The 17790-nt window shown below is 40.3% G+C and overlaps 1 protein-coding gene across 6 annotated transcripts in view; it reads left to right on the top strand.

The window, feature by feature from the left end:
* Positions 1 to 1344: 1344 nt before the first annotated feature.
* The window catches only part of LIFR (LIF receptor subunit alpha), an 87355-nt gene continuing 70909 nt past the window's right edge, over positions 1345 to 17790 (top strand). For 3 of the 6 annotated variants that reach the window (XM_073343810.1, XM_073343807.1, XM_073343806.1), the window contains exon 1: positions 1345 to 1659. The gene's annotated coding sequence lies outside the window, so the exon portion shown is untranslated. Of the gene's footprint in view, positions 1660 to 1949; positions 2022 to 15864; positions 15943 to 17790 lie in introns of all 6 variants that reach the window. The other 3 variants (XM_073343808.1, XM_073343805.1, XM_073343809.1) reach the window with 2 other exon arrangements.

Below are 17790 nucleotides of genomic sequence, written 5' to 3'. Positions count from 1 at the left end.
ATGCAAAATATTACTTTTCAGCACATCATTTCTCTCCTATTTTTCATTAGCTGAAGGAAAGTGATTGCCAAATACAACTGCGGAAATGGGAAACAATGCGTAGAGGAAAAGTCCCACACCATTAAGGCATCCGTTTCTTTCCCCTGCCATAAATAAATTCAACATGTCTTTAAAGGCAAGACTAAATGGCTCCAGGAAATTCTCATTAAGGAAATAGCCCCTGCCTGTGCTACTTACTTTCATTTGACATTTACAACCCACTGACAAGTTTTCTCTGACATCAGAGAAGTTATTTTATAAGTAATAACCAATAAAACAAGTTAGCTAGCCTATTACTAGGGGGATTTTAATCCTCTTCACTGGCTGTCCAGAATGCTAACACCCAAGGGTTTGACCCTGCTTCTATAAAAGTCAGTAACAGAATTTAGATCTGGACCTATGCTTCTGCACTTTGATTTTGAAGGTTCAGTTTGTTTTCCAAAACTCAGCCCTACAAGACGGAAAATCCTTTATTGGGAAACCAGAGATAATGCAACAAGTAAAATAAATGTCCTAAAGGTAAAATCCAATATCTGCAAATGAGTTTTGCTTTAACTGTGGCAGCCGTGCTATATTATGATGGGAGAGGAAGCAAGATAAGACCGGATGAAAAAAAAGTGTGCGTGTTGTTTATTACAGATCAGGAGCACCAGCATGTGGAAGATAAACCAAGCCTTTCATCTGCAGAATGCTTGTATTAAAATTGTCATCTTTCATACAAAATACAGAGTACTCTAAAATGGGAATGTGGTTTATACCATAATCACTGTAAAACTTGGACGCGGAGATGATGTATTAAAGGAACATAAGGGAATGCACCTTCCTGTTACAAAGGCTTACTGGGCAGGGACCTAATCCTGCAATCAGATCTGCCTGGGTTCAGCAATCCACGATCGTTGAGAGGGAAAACTCTGAAACTGACTCTGTGAAGGGTTTTTTATAAATCTTTGTGGTTAGTTGGTTCGTTACTTTTTGCTCTTCACTCAGCTCACTGGAAACGGAGTCATGTCTCTCTCTGCTGGCAGGATCAGGGCCTCCGAGACAGAGGGAGGAAGGGGAAAGTGGTGATCAAAGACTTTAGAACAGCCCAATGATTCCGCCCCCCCCTTTGTTTTTTTGTGACACTAGCTCCAAGTCCCCGCACCCTCCTCTGTCCCTGCCGTATCATTGCTGCTCTGCGGCACAATCCAGCCCCGGGCAGTAGAAGTGACTGAGTGTCAGGGGCCAGCTGAGATTCAAGCCCCGGCCAGCCCGACAGCGCCTCCCCCCACGCCGGGCTGCAGTGCGCTCCGGCGGCGAGGCCGCCTCCTCCCCTTCCCCTGCCGGCTGGGCAGAGCCCGGGCAGCCGCCGCCGCCGCCTCCGCCTCGGGGCCCGACCCCGGTCCTGCCGTGTCAACGCCTGCAGCCCGCCGGCCGCTCCAGCGCGCAGGCTCCGCTCGCCTCCATCCCTGTGGAGAGGCCGGCCCTCGCACTCCCCTCCCCGCCTTCCTGCCCCCGCTGTGCAGCGCAGAGCCGGCGGCGGCAGCCGGAGCTGGGCCCCGTGCGCTATGGAGCGCCCCGCGTAGCCGCTGCTCAGGGCTCGCCGCCCGCGGGACCAGGCTGCAGGAGAGGCGCTGGAGGGTGAGTGTCGGCGGAGGGGCCCTGCAGGGCTGGGGAGGGGGACCGGGCATTGCGAGGGCTTCTCAGCCGGTCGGGGGCGATGGAGCTCTCCCCAGGCTGACCCTAGCTGGGCCGCCTCCCCCAACACGCAGCGCCGAGCCCCCCAGGTCAGAGAAATGTCCGGTTACCCCCTAGGTGGCGGGGGTGGGACACAGGGACCGGGAGGTGCCCCGGGGAGCGGGCTCAGTGCCCCCTGCCACACGCCGTCCCACGCAGCCCGGCTAGGTCACTGCCGTTGTTATTTGGCTCAGGGATCGGACGCCCGCAGGTCTGGAGCCGGCGCTGGATCTCCCGTTTTAGGAGGTGGCTGTGTTTACACGCGGGTAAGGGAGGACTCGGCGCTGGCGCTCGCTGATGCGGTTCTGCGTGGGTGGAAACGCGTTTCTGGCTTTTCTGTGTTGCTGTTCAGTCCTCAACCGGCGGTGGGCTCCCTGGGTGGGGGATGATTCTGCTAGAGGAATTCTGTCGTTTAAGCGGTTTTTTGTTTCAGAATGAAAAATAGTTATTAAATCACTCTTCAAAAAAAAAATCGTTGAACCCCCGTCTCAGTTGGTATTGGAGGGTAAATAAATGTCCGCTGTACATGGTAAAGGAATGACTTGTTAGGAACGCCTAATGGTGTCTTAGGATCTATTTATACCTCTACTGCCATCCTGAGCAGGAGTTACATTGAGTTTTGCTTTGTAAACAGTTATTACTTATTCAAGACTGCAGTTGATAGATTGTGTATTTATTAAATTCTTTAAAGCAAAATGTAAACAAAATTTTTATTTGTTAGATGGGGTTTTTGAGGGAAATTTGGAATACATATGAATAATTTAGTTCAATTAGTAGTCATTATATGGGAAATTCTTAGACATGTTGATGCAATATGACTCTCGTTCTAAAAGGTTAGGTTATTTATTCTGTGTTGTTGGTTTTTATCAGTACAGGACTATATACTGTCCTAGATCTGTGCAGGGACTTTGTGCCTATTTTAATTTTAAGTGCTCAGTGTTTGTGGAATCATGGGAGTATAGGACTGGAAGGGACCTTGATAGGTCATCTAGTCTGGTCCCCTGCATGGAGGCAGGACTAAGTATTCTCTAGATCATCCCTGACAGATGTTTATTTAACCTGTTCTTAAAAACCTCCAATGACAGAGATCCCACAACCACCCTAGGTAATTTGTTCCAGTGCTTAACTACGGCTTTACAGTTAAGAAGTTTTTCCTAATGTCTAACCTAAATCTCCTTTGCTACAATTTAAGCCCATTGCTTCTTGTCCTGACGTCTGTAGTTAAGGAGAACAATTTATCACCTTCCTCTTCCTAACATCTTTTGTATGTACTTGAAGACTGTTATGTCCCTCTCAGTCTTCTCTTCTCCAGACTAAACAAACACATTTTTTTCAATCTTTCCTTGTAGGTCATGTTTTCTAGACTTTTGATCATTTTTGTTGTTCTCCTCTGGACTTTCTTCTATTTGTTCACATCTTTACTGAAATGTGGTACCCAGAACTGGACTCAATACTCCTGTTGAGGCCTTCTCAGTGTTGAATAGAGTTTAACAATTACTTCTCATGTCCTGTTTACAACACTCCTGCTAATACATCCAGAATTATCTTTGCTTTTTTTTTTTTTGCTACAGCATTACATTGTTGACTCATTTAGTTTGTGATTCACTAAAACCCCCAGATCCTTTTCTACAGTACTCCTTCCTAGGCAATCATCTCTTGTTTTGTATTTATGCAATACTTTCCATTTGTCCTCATTGAATTTCATTGTATTTATTTCAGCCCATTTTTCCAGTTTGTCTTACATATTTCTTTTTTAAAATGCAACACAAAAATGATCTATTTGATAATATTTTATAAAAAGTGGCTTAGAAGAGAGAAATTTATAGTATCGTGACTTAAAATTCTTCAAGTGTAAGTAAATTTGACTCAGAACCAACAATATTGTGTTATATTTGCTCCCTCTCTGCTCTGCCTGAAAGGATTTACAAGTTATAGTGATAAAAAGGACTTGATCCTCCTACTGAAATCAATGATCAACTGCCGGCTAATTTCATTGTAAGTAGGATTGGACCCATGGGTAAGTACTAGAAATTATTTTAGAGCAAGTGCCAGAAGCAGCTGTCAGCCTTCATGCCAAGAATTATCATTCCCACTTTTTTACAGAGATTTTCACATTTAAAAACACTTAAACTTTTTGTACCAAGTATTGTAAAACCAGTCTCATAGACTATAACCAAATTGGACAGGTCCCCATTGCCTCCTGAAGGTAGGCTGGCTACTTCAAACACAAAACACCTTAATGTCTCATGTTAAAGTCCATACAGTTACCAAGTTTAAGTAAAGTAATCTTGATTGTGTCTGTCATCCCAGTTGGAAGTCTATTCTTCCTCTTCACTTTTTGGCAAAATAGTACCTCATTTGAATTCTTGTTATAGTTCTCTCAAACCTTACAACCATTAGTTCTGGCCTATTGAATGACCTTGAACAGATCATCAGACTTAACCGGTTTAGTACCTCAGAGGTAACTTAAATGTTAAGTCTTGTCACCTCTCAGCCATTTTCTATCAAGATTTAACAATTCTAATTGAACCAGTTTCCCATGTTGTTAATAATTCATTTAGGACCATAGGTATGCATTTTTTTTTTTTTTTTACTAGAAGATAAAGAAAATTCCTGCCCCAAGGATCTTACCATGTAAGCCATTATTCTGCAAACAGGATACGCTTGTGCTTATCTTAACTACCATGGACTTCAATGGGACTGCTCTCAGTAGGAAAGTTAAGTATGTGTATAAGGGTTTGCAGGATCAGGGCCTAGTGTAGACCAAGAACAAGAGAGATGGTGGAGGCTGGGGAAAAAGCAGAAAAGGTAAGGGGTGGATCTATGAAATTTTACTGTGTCTGAATTCTGTTGTCAACAGTCTTGGTTGGTGAAGACCATGACAAACTGCATTAAGCTAACTGATTATTTAGATAGAAATACTGCTGTTGGGGGAGTATAGTTTTTGTACAGAGGTCAGATCATTTGAGTTAGTTGCTGTGCTTGTTTCTTGTTGTTTACATAGGCCTCTTGTAAATCCCTCCTTTATCACCATTTAATCTTTTCATCGTCTTTGATAGATCACCTTTGATAAATCTCCACTGTATTATCTCTAGTTTTTAACAATATCTTTAATCAGATATAGCGACCTGAACTGGACAGTCTGGCTCTTTGAAAATATTGTACCCAATCCCTTTGCAGATGCACAAGGAAAAGGAGAGACTTCCCCACTAATCCTTTGGTCCTCCAGGCAGGGACAGAGCACAAGGAAGCCAGGCTTCTAGCCTCTCTAAATGGTGTGGAACCATGGACCAGCCAGCTGTGGTCTGGAGTGGGATTCTCTTTGCAAGAGACGTGTAGATACTTATGGATAAGCTTGCATATTTATGGTCATAAAGCCACTGCTACAATGACTTTAACCCAGAAATTAAGAGTTCTGAATATTTTTGTAAGGGTTTGTTGTAGAATGGGAACTGCTGCAATAAGGTCAGATCTGTTTTCAGACAGTGCATGGTTTACACATATTATACACTTTTGTGCCTCAGCAAAGGTATCTGAATATATAAATCTCCATAGACACTTTTAGAACATTATATGATTCTGTAAATCTATCAGTAACAGTCCTGTTAGAGCATTAACTTGTTTTATTGCAGAAATGACTAATGTAATGTTGTTTCATGCCCATTTAATAGGATTTGTATAAAAACAATATAGTAAACTTTCTATGAGAAACATTCAGTTAAAAATAGACCAGAGACTCAATAGATATGCTTTTTTTGGTTGCGGGTCAAGTTTATAAAATGTTAGTCTTATTTTTTTAAACACACATGTCATAAATATAAAGGGAAGGGTAAACCCCTTTGAAATCCCTCCTGGCCAGGGGAAAGCTCCTCTCACCTGTAAAGGGTTAAGAAGCTAAAGGTAACCTCGCTGGCACCTGACCAAAATGACCAATGAGGAGACAAGATACTTTCAAAAGAATGTTATGCCATTGTCTACGCTCTGGAAAAGCTACGCCCATATGTTTGGGGACGGCGTTTCCACCTGCAAACCGACCATGCTGCACTAAAGTGGCTTCACACCGTCAAAGAAACTAACAAAAAACTTCTTTGGTGGAGTTTAGCTCTCCAAGATTTTGATTTCGACATCCAACACATCTCAGGAGCTTCTAACAAAGTGGCTGATGCACTCTCCCGTGAAAGTTTCCCAGAATCAACTGGTTAAAATCGTCCTTGAGATGTGGAAAATATTGTTAGTCTTTATGTACTTGGTAGTATATTTAGAGATGCATGTGTCTTATTAACTCTGTTTTCCTAGAGCTCCAGGAAGAAATCCCAGCCAGTGTTTCACCCTAGCTGAGATTTGGGGGGCGTGTCATAAATATAAAGGGAAGGGTAAACCCCTTTGAAATCCCTCCTGGCCAGGGGAAAGCTCCTCTCACCTGTAAAGGGTTAAGAAGCTAAAGGTAACCTCGCTGGCACCTGACCAAAATGACCAATGAGGAGACAAGATACTTTCAAAAGCTGGGAGGAGGGAGAGAAACAAAGGGTCTGTGTCTGTCTGTATGCTGGTCTTGGCCGGGGATAGACCAGGAATGGAGTCTTAGAACTTTTAGTAAGTAATCTAGCTAGGTATGTGTTAGATTATGATTTCTTTAAATGGCTGAGAAAAGAATTGTGCTGAATAGAATAACTATTTCTGTCTGTGTATCTTTTTTGTAACTTAAGGTTTTGCCTAGAGGGGTTCTCTATGTTTTTGAATCTAATTACCCTGTAAGATATCTACCATCCTGATTTTACAGGGGGGATTTCTTTATTTCTATTTACTTCTATTTTTTATTAAAAGTCTTCTTGTAAAAAACTGAATGCTTTTTCATTGTTCTCAGATCCAAGGGTTTGGGTCTGTGGTCACCTATGCAAATTGGTGAGGCTTTTTACCAAACCTTGTCCAGGAAGTGGGGTGCAAGGTTTTGGGAAGTATTTTGGGGGGAAGGACGCGTCCAAAGAGCTCTTCCCCAGTAACCAGTATTAGTTTGGTGGTGGTAGCGGCCAGTCCAAGGATAACGGGTGTAATATTTTGTACCTTGGGGAAGTTTTGACCTAAGCTGGTAAAGATAAGCTTAGGAGGTTTTTCATGCAGGTCCCCACATCTGTACCCTAGAGTTCAGAGTGGGGGAGGAACCTTGACAACACATTTTATACTGACTCTGTGGTGTAGAATTAATATATTGCAAGGTTGATGCAACTGGATTAGGTTTTCATACAGATGATTCAGTAGATGATGTGTTTAGGTACATGGGTTTTTTTTCCCCTTCCATTTATATTTTTATTACATCCCCTGAAGAGTTGGAGAACCTTTTTATTTATGTATTAGTTTGGAATAGGAATGCTGATTTGTGTGGCAAATGTAGCCACTCCTTTCTGTGTAGTTCTAAAGCTTGTTGGGGCATATTTGTCTTTGTTTTCCTCCAACAATCTTGTTATATACATTCTTATTCATAAAAGAAAGCTACCTTGAAATAAGCTATGATCCTTTCTTGTGTGTGTTAATCATTACTATTGTATAGTGGAAGGAAGAAATGGAGGAAACAGGAAGCTTCTTAAAACAATGCTAAAGCATTTAAATTACATAAATTAGGCAAACTGTTTTATACTAAAATCTCACATTGGAGTCTTGGACTTTGAATGTGTTTTGAAGTATGAGGAAGGTGTATTTAAGTACAGTGAACTACAGAGGAATACAATTATGCAAATGAGGTTGAAAACGCCTTGCTCAGAACTACAGTGATATAACTTACCTAGGTGGTCCACTCCTCACCTAGTTCTACCTATCTCCATGTTCTGTGTTTGTACAGTGCCTACTGCAGTCCTGGTCGATAACTAGGGCTTCTAAGTACTACTGCAATACAAATATTAAATAAGTATTACCTGGGTAGAACTAGGCCTTCTGATTTGATACATTAAATGATGATATGGGAGCATTGATTTCTTTCTTTTTGTATGTGCTACCTGTTTGGTCATTGATTTTTGCTGTGCACTATGTAGAATGCCTCTGAACTGGAGGTAGTGGTGCAACGAGAGAACAAAAACGAATAAAAAAGTGTCTGACTTGTGGCCCAAAAGGTTTTAGTTGCCTTTGTCACTGCTGGACTGAGAGAAGCATGTGAAAAAATTCCAGTCCAAATGATGGAGCTGCATTTGGAATGCTGCTGCTCTTGTTTTTATTACTGCTTGTATTGCAGTAGTGACTAAAGGACCCAGTTGGCTCAGGGACCTCTTCTGTTAGGCGCTTTGCAAACACAAAGACCTTACAGTCTATTTAATGTTGAAATTACTCTTGTACTTTCCTGTTTGTAGGACAACAGCCAAATTTCAGGCTTTCGCTGCCATTATCCAAGGTTGTCCCCAGAGGGATCTCCGATTAGGCCCCATAAAGACTAAGAACTCTGTAAGTTTCTGTTTGTGGAGTTTCTTCTTGTTTATCATTGTCCTCCCTCCCTATGAGCACATGGAAGATTCGGACCCCTGAACTTACAGTTCACTGGAATTCAGCCTGGATTTCAGGGGAAATGCAATAATTTACGTTTTTGGCAGTGATTCCATGGTTGCTTCATTTCAGTCTCCCATATCAGCCACTACCTCTGGAATCCTCCTTAGTAGGAAGGATTCTACTGCATGGGAAGGGGGGGCTGGGCCTAATTTAAAAAATGACTCCTGTGAGTAGGAACTTAGGTCAGTGAATCTCTGTGGGTTTGGGGATGTAAGATTACTGAAGAGTCCCTGTCCCCCAACCCTCTTCTTGTAGTCACACTGCAGAACTATTATCCAGGTGAGGTCAAGAGGGAATGGTGCTGCAGAGACAGCTCTCCCTTCCTCCAAAGGCTGGGTTCTGCTTGTGATTTGGATGTGGTTCTCTCCAAGGAGGGATGGGGGGCATAAATTAGGCTCCATTTATAAAATGCATCTCCTGGGAGCAGGGAGAACACTGTAGCTATGCCCTACTCCTCCCTCTCGCTACATTGTAAAATTTGCCTTGAAAGAGAGTCTCCACTACATTCAATGAAAACTAAGGAAGTGGTTCACCAAAAAAGTTCTGTGATTTTGGTGCTGGGAGTGATTGGGACCGGGACTTCACATGCCTCACTTGGTGAAATTGAGTGCATTTTGCATCTTGAGAGAACTGACACACTTTGGATTCAGGATTCTGTTTCCCTTACAACAGGTGCTAATACTTTCAGCACCAAACAATGCAGAGCTGCATTACCAGCCATGGGGAGTCTGAAGGTGCCACTCTTTAGATAACTAAATGAGGGTTTCGGCTACATTGTGTGTTCAGTATTAGGGCAGGTCTACAGTAGAAACTTGGGCTAATAATATTGGGCTATAAACTTGGGCTAATAACCAGTAATATTGGTTAGTGGAGTGTAAGTATGTGTAGTTTTTGTTTGTTTTTTTAAATAACATTTCTCTACTGGCAGATGCCCTACTGGAGAATCAGTTGCACTGGCAAGAAAGGTGCTATTTGCCAGTATAGCTTGTTTCATTTAGGGAAGTGGTATAAACTATTCCAACCTGCATCTATGCTAGGAGGGATCTATATCTACATTAGTGCAGATTGGCCTTAGGAACCTGGAGTGTGTTCTTACGGTACTACATAAATGATAAATGTTTGTGTTAATTTCTGGATTGTAAACGTTTGTTTGAGGAACTTCAGTATGCCTTTAATCTATATAACTCATTTTTGTCAACACTTCACAAATTATCTGGTGATGTTAGCTAAAGCTCGGGTAACTGGGCACACTACAAGGGTAGTAACTGGGTGAAATTCTAATTTGTGATATTCAGGAAGTTAGAATAGATAATCTGATTTTACCCTGTGGCTTTAAAATGTCTGAATATGGACTTATAAAATAACTCTTGAGTAATAATTGCTGTTAATACAGCAGAGGAGAAGTACTTCTGATGTCTAATGAAATTTAGAAGAAAATTATGTTGCCCAGTATTATCTGAGCTTCTTCGGACTCTGCTGCTCAAAGGTGGATGGGAATTACAAGCATCCTTTCTTCAGAGGAAATCACTCAAACCGATCTTTTCATATTATTTCAGGTTTTGGAGCAGCTTCAGAGCTTGTGGTAAAAAAGGCAGACATTTAATCTTTGAGGTTTTAGAACCACTCAAGAGCTAGGACAAAGGAGAGAAGCTCTTAATGTTTTAGTTCTTGAGAGACTTTAATACATGGTGTGTGTGTTTGCTATGGAACTTTAAAAAAAAATCACAATCTTAATGTCAGATGGGCACAAGTGTCACCAAGAAAACTTCTGTCAGGATTTATTTGCAGGTTTTGAAGGCAGCACGTTTTGTCTGTCATCAGGTGTCTACTTCTCCTCCCTTTCCCCCCCACCACCACAGGAAAAAAAATAGAGCTATAGAGAATTGTTGGCACATAAAGCCTTAAGCATATACATTTATCTGCTTGAAGCATATGAGTTATTAATATTGCATGAGATCCCGATATAGAACAATGTTCTCACATCTTCCATATTACAGATAGTTGTCTGTTGTTTTTTCCAGTGAAATGAAATGATATGTTCATAAGAAGATGTGTTTGACCAAATGCTGTCTCTCAGTTCAAATCAGAGGATCATTTCTCTTCGACATCAGCTTTATAACAAATTTGGCACCCTGTGCTACAAACCTTCGTTCAAAGATTTGCTGGATTGGCTCCTTCCACGCTGCCTTCCGTAGGCCTTTTTATTCCTTGGTTAATAGATTGGGTTTTTTTTAAGGCAAGAAGGGACCTATTGGATCATCTAATCTGATGTTGAGCATGACACAGCCTACAGAACTTCACCCGTAATTTCTCCATCAAGCCTATCATTTCTGGGTGAGCATATTTTTTAGAAAGACATCCAGTCTTGATTTATAGTCTTTAAGTGATGAGGAATCTGCCACATCAGTAGATCAGCTGGTCCAAGAGTTAATCACCTTCCCTGTTTACAAAATTGCACTTATTTTTAAGCCAGATTTGTCTAGCTTCAGCTTCCAGCCATTGGATCATTATGCCCTCTGTCTACTAGGGTAAAGAGCTCTCTACTATCAGAAATCTTCTCTCCATGTGAGTAGTTGTAAATTATCATCAAGTCACATTAAGCTTCTAATGGATGAACTAAATCGATGGAGCTTCTGGTAGCCTCTTGCAGTAAGGCGTGGTATCCAGACCTTGGGCTGCTCTTGTAGTTCGTCATGCCCACTTTTAGGAGAGTATGCTTGATTCTGCAAGAGAATGGACTGATTATTTAAACAATTTCTGTCACTAACTTCTATGATCCTATTGGTAAATTTTCCTTTTATTCTCTTGAGTTATGTTGCCTCACAGTACCATGTTGTTACTATAAGGACTATAACACTTCTAAGACCAAGAGGCCTTATATAATAAGATTGATACAGCTTTGGGCTATGCTTGTTTGTTTTATAAAACCAGCAGTTGGGGGGAAGGGTTGTAAGGGTTTTAATACTAGTAAGGATATTGAGTGTAAATGGCCTATATTAGAAAACTGCTGATTGAAAACATGACTAGATTTAATTACTGATATTATATGCACATTAATAGTATTACTGTATTTCTTTTCTGTGTAAAAAGAAAAGGAGGACTTGTGGCACCTTAGAGACTAACCAATTTATTAGAGCATAAGCTTTCGTGAGCTACAGCTCACTTCCTCAGATGCATATCGTGGAAACTGCAGCAGGCTTTATATATACACAGAGAATATGAAACAATACCTATTCCCACCCCACTGTCCTGCTGGTAATAGCTTATCTAAAGTGATTTCCAGCACAAATCCAGGTTTTCTCACCCTCCACCCCCCCACACAAATTCACTCTCCTGCTGGTGATAGCCCATCCAAAGTGACAACTCTTTACACAATGTGCATGACAATCAAGCTGGGCTATTTCCTGCATAAATCCAGGTTCTCACATCCCCCCCACCCCCATACACACACAAACTCGTCATCTTTGATATTTAGGAAACTTGCAAAGTAGAAATTCTATTTTAAGGTTTTAATTCTTATTTAGTTGATGACTTCAAACAAATAATGGAAGCTGGGAAAAAAAAGGATGGAGTAAGTATTGTATTTTACTATAGGTGGTTGTAATGGGAGTCAATAAAGGGACAAAGTCAACTTTAATATAACTTTGTACTTTTAAAAAATGTTTTTTTTTTAAGTACTACATCTGCCGTAGTTCCCTTATGCCGTAGTTCCCTTAGAAATGCATTTTCCCATTTTTCCATTTTTTCCAATAGTATGAAGTACCCATTCAAGCAGGGGAAATTGATTTAGGCCCTAACCTTGTAAAATACATATGCACACAACTAAGTATTTGCATTATTGGGACCTAAATGATTATATGCAAAGTGCTGTCAGGTAAACTGACTTCTTCCCCCCCCCCCCATTACAGTAAACAAATGCTTCTTGTAAATGTTATAAAGAAAAAAATACTAGAAGTGATTTTTATGTTGAAAGTATACATTTAAGCACTGTACTATATTAATGTTAGTGTGTGCTGCTTTGTTCTCTGAATTCTGTGGAAACAACAATTTCTTTCTTTTGTTGTTCTCTTTCATTGTTAGTACACACTGTGGAAGTACCCACATAGAAAACTTTACTGCTGAGTTTATACAAAAAATAAGGTTTGGGGGTTTTGTTGCTTACCCTTGGTTTAATGTTTATTGAGGTTATTCAATATTTCGTGCTATATTAGGGATATATCCTGCAAATACTTACAGTGTAAAACTTACTGCTGCAAGTGGTCTCTTGAACATAATGGGGTGTAATCATGGTATTCTGTAAAGTGTTTGCAGGATCAGCTTCTCAGTGGTTTTATGAAACAAAATGTCACCTTCCCCTTTTATGCATACTTATACACATGTGTGTGTTTGTAGTGTTTTGTTTGTAAGCTGGTGTCTCTTACCAACAGAAGTTGATCTGATAAGAGATATTACCTCATTCACCTTGTCTCTCTAATAGGACCAACGTTTCGACAAGAACTGCCACATATAAACAACCCCACACACTTTTACAGGTTTTAAATGTTGCTCTTAATGCTTTAGCTCCCAATCTTGCCTTGATAGAATTTAGGTGTGAGCCTTCCATCATAGGAGTATGGAAAATCAGCCCTGGTCTACAATGCAAAAACTTGTAAGCATGTATTTCTTAATCTGAGCAAAGTTACTCACATGCTTATATTTGCAAGATTGGGACCAGGGTGCATGACTCTGTGTGTGTGTGTGTGTGTGTGGGGTGGGGGTTACTTACAATATTTATATAAGATCAGCTGTAGCATAACTGCAGAATAGCATGCAAAGGCTCTTTAGACACTTTCATCTTTTCAATAACTGGCACATATAATCTTTGGTTTCAGAGTAGCAGCCGTGTTAGTCTGTATTCGCAAAAAGAAATGGAGTACTTGTGGCACCTTAGAGACTAACAAATTTATTTGAACATAAGCTTTCATTATTCTGTTTGAAAACCATTTATAGTGGTTTCCTGCTAGCTGTAAACTAGATCCAATTACTGGCAATGCTAATTAATTTCCTTTGAAGTTGAGTTTGCAGTACAAAATACAGGGTATGGAAAGCCTTCTCGTGATTTTTTTTTTTTTAAATACATTCTTACTATTTTGGAAGCCCCAAAGGTACAGTCGTGGTTTTTTCTTGTTGGTTGCTAAATTTAAAAAATAAATCAGAGTTACTTGAAAACAAAGTATATTTAATGTCCTGTGTCAGGTACTAGGGGAAAAGTTGAGGGTTGGGAAATCCACATCCCTCAAGTTCAAAGAGCAAATGTTTGTAAGTAAAACAATTTATGTTTATGTCCCCATTGTTCTCTAAACATCTATTGTACAGTGAATCTAGTGAGAAGGTTTGAGAACCTGGTTTGCTGATAGTATGATGTACAGCAGTGGTTCTCAAACTAGGGCCGCTGCTTGTTCAGGGAAAGCCACTGGTGGGCCGGGCCAGTTTGTTTACCTGCCGCGTCTGCAGGTTCGGCCAATCGCGGTTCCCACTGCCCACGGTTCGCCGCTCCAGGCCAATGGGGCTGTGGGAAGCAGTGCGGGCCGAGGGATGTGCTGGCCGCCTTTCCCGCAGCCCCCATTGGCCTGGAGCAGCGAACCGCAGTCAGTGGGAGCCACAATCGGCTGAACCTGCAGACGCGACAGGTAAACAAACTGGCCTGGCCCACCAGGGGCTTTCCCTGAACAAGCGGCGGCCCTAGTTTGAGAACCACCGATGTACAGCATGTGGTGGCAATATAACATACATATCAGCAGTCTTATGTATTCATGTAATAATTGAAATAAATTTTGCATGTGTAATGACTGCAGGGATCCTAGGGGAAGATCTTCAATATGTAAGGTTATAGAACTGAAAAAATACTCTCCAAAGGCTTTCAGGGTTATTGGGTTTTAAATGTTAAGTAGGTTTTATGACTCTTGCTTTCTGGTGAGCTATCGAGAACATTTTTGCTGAATGAGAACATTTCATACACAAAGTCAATTGTGACTTGTTAAAGTGTTACACCATGACATTCAAGCTAATTGTGTTACGTATGTCCGAACTTAGAAAAGTGAGATAAGAGAAACCTTGGCCTTGTGACTGGAGTGTCACTATATCTCTGGCTGAATTCTGCGAAATACACAATGAAGAAAAAAAATCTCTATAGAGATGGGCTTATAATTAAGGCTGCAAGTCTTTCATGGCGGTCACGGAAGTCATGGATTCCGGGACCTCTGGGACTTCTGCAGTGGCTGGTTCGACTGACTGGTTGGCCCCAGGCAGCTGGTGCCAGGCACTGCCCCAGAGCAATGGTCCGGGAGAAGCAGCAGCAGTGGGACCCCAGGTGGCCTCTCCCCTCCCGAGCAGAGCAGCAGCCAGAACGCCCTCCACTGTCCACAGGATGTCTCCCACCCCAGAGCACCGAAGTCAGGGGTATTTATATAGTAAAAGTCATGGACAGGTCATGGGCCGTGACTTTTTGTTTATTGTCCGTGACCTGCCCATGACTTTTACTAAAAGTACCATGACTAAATCATAGCCTTACTTATAATAAATACTTTGTTTAAAATAAATGTGTGCTGTCTGGATTGAGTTTAGTGTATCTTAAAAGAATCAAACAATTGTGTATGAATATTGTATAAATAGACCTAGGGGTTTTATATTAAATAAATAATACACAGAATAGCGGGTAGTGGTTATGCAATATCTATTTAGCTTGGAATGTCTAAGACATTTTTAAGGAATGACAGTAGTTCACGAGAATTAAATTGATTTCTTAGTAATCCAAGGAACAAGATAGTCCTGAAACTACAGATCCATACTTTCTGATGAATTACTTTTGTATTAGTATTTCCTGTGTCTTAAAACCTTACATGACATGTAGTATTTCAGCTCTTGACACCTGCCTACAGTGTGTCAGTTTCTTTTAACATCTGTAAATTAATCTAACTAGACAACCATTCTGTTCGGGTGATTATGGACTATGTAACTAGACATGGATACCTCACAGTACACTATTGTCATCACCCACTGTGGACTTTTTTCTCCCACAACATTGCGAAGTGACTGACACTCACTCTCTGTGTGTGGGGGGGAAGGGCAGGGTTGGTCAAGGAATGAGGTTTACTATTCTGAGTGAACTGACTTAAATCACTGATCTTAATCATGATTTAAATTGGCAAGCAGGAAACCTTGATATAAATGATTATTTAATGAAAATTAGAATTCAATTAAAATGCGCAAAACCAGCATTTTAAAATTTAGTTAAATAACACTGCCTGATGTGTTAGATGTGTATTTTTTCTCATGTTTTATCAAAACATGTTTTTCATTTAAAATTGGTTTATTAAATAAAGAAAGTATTATTTATAATCACCGTGTCCTTTATGTTTTTAGAACTAGTAGCTCTCTTCCTCTCTGTACTACTTCCCATCTTTAGAATGGGAAGTGGACAGCAAGTTTTCCTGCTTCTTATTCAACTGCTAATCAATTTCTCAACTTTGAATAAACTAATCACTGAACTGAAGTAGTTGAATAAATGGAAATGAAGAAAATATTCTCTCTGCATCTGCATAGGAGGCTTCTGCGATCAAAAGCTGTTCTTGCACTTCAACAAATTCTGATTCCAGATGCCCAGCCGGTGACTTCCTCCAGGTTAGTGGTCTGACTTAAAAATGGCAGTAGAAAACATGTACTGTTCGAATATTACTTTTTAATTCAGATTCTTTTAATAGATTATACTAAATTTAGGCTTTAAAGGTTGTCCTAATTTCAAATTTAATTTCAAGTAGTTTATTTTTAAAAGAAAAATATATTTAAATTAAATACAAAAAATTGATTTATTTAAAAAATCAATTTTTATCCACTCTGCTGTTAATTTAAAAGAACAGAGTGAAAGAAAAAAACAGGAATTTATCATGTATAATTTAAAAATAGAATGTTTTAAGTGATTTGGAGCATGTTCTTTCTTACTATCCCTTTGTACAGCACCGTGCACAATGAGGCTCCCACTGCAATACAAAGTATAAATATTAATTCTGCTAGTTTTGCCTGTGAGCAAGTTAAATACAGAAATACATACGATGATTCCAGAAATGTGAACTTAGCCTTCATCAGAGCTAAGACCCTAGTATTGCAAACACTAGGCAATTGCTTAACTTTACTACTATGAGTAGCCCCATTGATTACAATATCAGAGGCAAAAAAAGCGGGTTTTGTTTTATAATTGTCAAACACATTTTTTCATTTCAAGTAATTTATTGATGGGTTATTTTGGCCGCCATACAATGAATAAAGAAGTCCAGAAAAGTTTAAATTAGATTGTTTTGTTCTTTAAATTTAAATATTCAGAATGTCGGCTCTTGTCTTGTGTTTTGTGGGGTCACGTCACAGGTGACACAGTTGCGTACTGGAAACTTCCTGAGTCCTCATTTAAGTTAAACAAACACCATTGCTTAAATCACTGTGAATAATAATCACATCCCCTCTCTTATCAGGTTTAATTTCTGGAGTCTGTCATAAACCTGCCAGTTCTCTAGTTGGCCATAGGGTCTTCAAAGGTGACCAACACCTGACTTTCTAATATGAAATTTTTTTATTGCCGGCAGGAGGAAAGAGAAACAAACTATATTGCAGGCCATGGTTATGTCATAAAGCTGGTGATTGGAAGAAGTAGTGAGCATACTGAGATCTGTATTTGATTTGGTAATTTTTAATACTAGACATGGTTTTTGGAATCTAGGTATGGGTATCTTTATTGTTCTAAAATTAAACTTTTTTTGAATAGTCAAAAGAAAAAAAACTTAGAAAAACAAGGGGGTATTCATAGGCCCTCAGCTCATCCAAGAAGTTTGAGATGGGAGCACTATAAGACTAGTAAAAAGAAAAGGAGTACTTGTGGCACCTTAGAGACTAACCAATTTATTTGAGTATAAGCTTTTGTGAGCTACAGCTCACTTCATCGGGTGCATACTGTGGAAAGTGTAGATCTTTTCGTACACACAAAGCATGAAAAAATACCTCCCCCCACCCCACTCTCCTGCTGGTGGGGTGGGGGGAGGTATTTTTTCATGCTTTGTGTGTATAAAAAGATCTTCTACACTTTCCACAGTATGCACCCGATGAAGTGAGCTGTAGCTCACGAAAGCTTATGCTCAAATAAATTGGTTAGTCTCTAAGGTGCTACAAGTACTTCTTTTCTTGCGAATACAGACTAACATGGCTGTTACTCTGAAACCTATAAGACTAGTGTTGCTATATGGCATTTAATCTGAGACCCTTACACCGAAAAGGGTGATTTGCTCTAGACTTCGCTCACTGTAGGTACAGCAGCCTTCTCCTGGCGCACTCGAGCCTTAGTATTATTGGTGGAAGAAGCAGTCTGCATAGGCGCAAGCTGGACTTTACTTCACATGTCCACTACAAGTTGCAAATTGGATTTGCTTTTCTCTTCTAATGCTTCCTTTAGGAGGAGGATTCTCTTAAGTGGAGGTTTTTGTGTGA

Source organism: Lepidochelys kempii, chromosome 5 (genome assembly GCF_965140265.1).
Source record: "Lepidochelys kempii isolate rLepKem1 chromosome 5, rLepKem1.hap2, whole genome shotgun sequence".
NCBI classification, from domain to species: domain Eukaryota; kingdom Metazoa; phylum Chordata; order Testudines; family Cheloniidae; genus Lepidochelys; species Lepidochelys kempii.
Note: the sequence above shows the minus strand (reverse complement) of the source record. Positions and strands in the feature narration are given on the sequence as shown.